Raw genomic sequence first — 3,370 nt, forward strand, 5'->3', positions numbered from 1 at the left:
TGAAAGGTTATTTTAGGTCCCGGAAATTCTTAAGTCAACCCTGAAATTATTAAAAATTATTTCTTGAGGGTTCATTGTTTAATCAATGATCTTAATAGGATTTTGAAAGAGTTCTTCTACCATGAAAGTAGGAGATGGCTTAATCAAATCAACTTGTCATTTCTTGAAAGAGAGTGACAAGTAATTATGGATTATTACCCTTTATTTGATCTACCCAAACCAAGTAGAGATCCAAGAACATCTTTCATTACTCTTTGTGGTGAGTTCCCAAACCTAGGTTTACATAAATCTGATTTACAGTCCACATTCTTGCCTCTTTGCATTCCTCATTTGTGCAATTTCTTCTGCTTTGTTGATTTGACTTTCCCATCTTTATATTTTTTAATTTCCCAGATAGCCTATTTTTGTTATAGATTAGTATTAACATTTGGTCTTCGTGGGATCAATATCTAAATTAGTACTTGGCAAAACCATATGTTTGCGGTTGTGCAACAAGTTCTTGGGGCCATTGCTGTGGACCATTGTGTTGATATTAATTGGATTGCAACCTGGTTAGACTAGGTGTTTTATTCTTAGTTTTTCCCATTTAGTCTAATTCTCTTATCTTGATTAATTTCTTTGCAGGTTGATTCTCCTTCTATGCAAATGACACGTCCGAATATGCGTGTAAACCGCAAGTGCACGGATGTCGAAGTAATAAAACCCCGGTGAGAGGGTAGTGGAATCCACAGGGAATAGTACTTAGAACCACCAAGATTGCTATTTAACTAGAATGAAAATATGTTGAAAGTGATGTGAAAACAAACTCAATGCAAATGAAAATGAGAAAAGATAAAGGAGGCGCAAGTAAAAGATAGGGGAGGCAATCGACGATAAATGGGGTACCCAGATATTGTTCCACCTAGGACAATCATTTCAAGTGCAAAACCCCCTTATCATGCTTTCTAACTAATGCATTAATGAGTCGTGGAGATCTTTTAATACATGGTCCCAAATCTAAGGTTAACCATGCCTAACTCTATACATGTCCCAAAGGAGAAATTGAATAACCTCTCAACCTCGCACTCGTATAGAATTGCAATGAGTTCTAGGGATTCCAAGTGATAAACCCTATTCCTATGTATAGAACTAACCCTTTGGTCGAAGTGGAAGGTCCCTAACCACAATTAAGCCCTAGGTGCTAAAGTCACTTCAACGCTTCACTCCGATGCACTCGCAACTAAGCCCCAGCGGAAGGTCATCCCTTAGCCCATGCACTCTACTATGGTCACAAAGAACTCTTGAAATGTGGAGGTAGGATAGATCACACCGGAGGGGAAAGGGGACGCTCCGCTACCTCTTGACTCACCCTCTCAACCCTCTCCAATCTAGCTTTGTCTAACTCTCGTGGTGTGTCACTCACTCACAAGAGTTACAAACAAGAACTCTCAACCCTAGTGTCACTCTAGGGGAGTATTCAAACAATAAAGCCTACAAGTTTGGAACTCACAATAAACATCAATTAATTGAAAGCATAATAAAGGGATTCCATGAAATGAATACATCCTAGGGTTCACAAATACCCAAGTACCCACTAGGAGTTTAGCTCTCCATGGAGCAAAATACAATAGATAATGAAATCAAAAGTATAGAGATGCAATCCATGAATGAAACCCCCTTTGTGTTCGTGTCGAAGGTTTTGGGGATCGGCCGCATCTTCTTCAAAGGTCCCCTCGTCAAACCTAGGGCACACCTCGCCGGATCGGTGCAGATGAAAGCTCCCCCAATAGCTCTCTTCCGAAGGAAACGTGGTGTCGAAGGCCGTCAAACCTTTCCAAAGCCTTGCGAAAGCCTTTCCAAAGCCTAGCCACCGGCGTCTCCAAAGATGGGGAAATGTGGAAGAAAAGATAGAAAAATTAGGGCTGAATCCCTGCTTTTAAAGGGATAGAATCAAGCATCCACACTGGCTTGTGGAATTTCCACACGCCCGTGTGAATTCTCTGAAATTCTGATTTTCGGCCGGCTATGAACAGTAACTGATACATTGTTTTGCTATAGTAATCTGCTACAGTACTCCCACCAAAAACACTCCCGAATCCACTTTTCATCGAGGCAACATTTTCGAAGCACAAGTTTATACCGTAGATCACGTCGCTTCTTCAATAAACGGTTTCATTGGTGAAGATCTTGCTATCATTGCACAAGTTAGGATACGCATATGTGACTGCCTTCGTGCCCCTCCAACTCATTGTAATGGCTTGAAATACATGGAGGTGGGCACACATTCACGTATCTTAGAGCCCCACTTGTGTCTTCGCGTTATTGCTTCTAAGATTCCACCAAATAGTGCGTACACGATCTACTTTTGGTTTTTTTTCTTAAAACATAGCTTCACAACGGTACATGTGCAAAATAACACAAATACACATGTATAAGAGCTTAAACCTGATAAAAGTAATGCTCATTGTAAGGAAAGAACACTTTGCATTCTTATCACACAAGCACTTATCAGCAAAGAACTCAAAGTCTCGGAAGTTTGTTGGAACCAGATAAAGAATTTGAGATGGATTTTGACTTCAATATCAAAGGAGAGCAAAGCTTAAAGAAACCTTACACGCATCAAACGTGGAAGATAATAATAAGACTTTGAGGGAATTAGCAGCCCCAAGTGCTCAAGGATTGTATTCTAGTATTGCAAGACCACCTGTCAAAGCAAACAATTTTCAACTGTAACCGACCCTCATATCTTTAATTCAACAAAATCAAATTTGGAGGTTCACCGGTAGAAGATCCGCACCTCCGCCTCTCTATTTTCCTTGAATATTGCGACACCATTAAGCTCAATGGAGTCCCATAAGATGCCTTTAGGCTCAGACTTTTTTTTTCTCCTTACGGGATAAGGCTCGAGCTTGGTTACATTCACTTCTTGAAGGTTCTATCAGAACATGGGACCAATGACTCCAAGTTTTTCTCTCTAAATACTTTCTACCAAGCAAAACAACCCAGCTGTGGAACCAAATCACTGGTTTTTCTCAAAAGATGGTGAATCATTGTATGAATCTTGGGATAAGTTCAACGAGTTAATGAGATTATGCCCACACCATGGCTTGGAGAAATGGCTAGTTGTGCAAAACTTCTATAGTGGATAAAATTATAACGCCCGCATTTTCAGTTGATGCTACATCATGAGGAACTTTGATGAACAAAAGTGTAGATGACGCCTATAATTTGATTGAAGACATAGCGCTCATCCACTACCAATGGTCATGTGAAAGATACACCATTCCAAAATCTGTAGGAAGACATGATGTGGAAAACCTTAAACCTAATAGCAGCCAAGGTGGATGCTCTAACTCAAAAGTTTGACAAACTCAATGTGAATGTTCCATGT

At 40.1% G+C, this 3,370-nt stretch overlaps 1 non-coding gene across 1 annotated transcript; it reads right to left on the bottom strand.

Annotated features, from left to right (window-relative positions):
* Positions 1–2,982: 2,982 nt before the first annotated feature.
* Positions 2,983–3,088, bottom strand: LOC120266033. The gene has a single exon (XR_005537877.1). It is a non-coding gene; the product is annotated as a small nucleolar RNA R71 (small nucleolar RNA).
* Between the last annotated feature and the right edge of the window lie 282 nt (positions 3,089–3,370).

The sequence above is a fragment of the Dioscorea cayenensis genome, chromosome 7 (genome assembly GCF_009730915.1).
Source record: "Dioscorea cayenensis subsp. rotundata cultivar TDr96_F1 chromosome 7, TDr96_F1_v2_PseudoChromosome.rev07_lg8_w22 25.fasta, whole genome shotgun sequence".
NCBI classification, from domain to species: domain Eukaryota; kingdom Viridiplantae; phylum Streptophyta; class Magnoliopsida; order Dioscoreales; family Dioscoreaceae; genus Dioscorea; species Dioscorea cayenensis.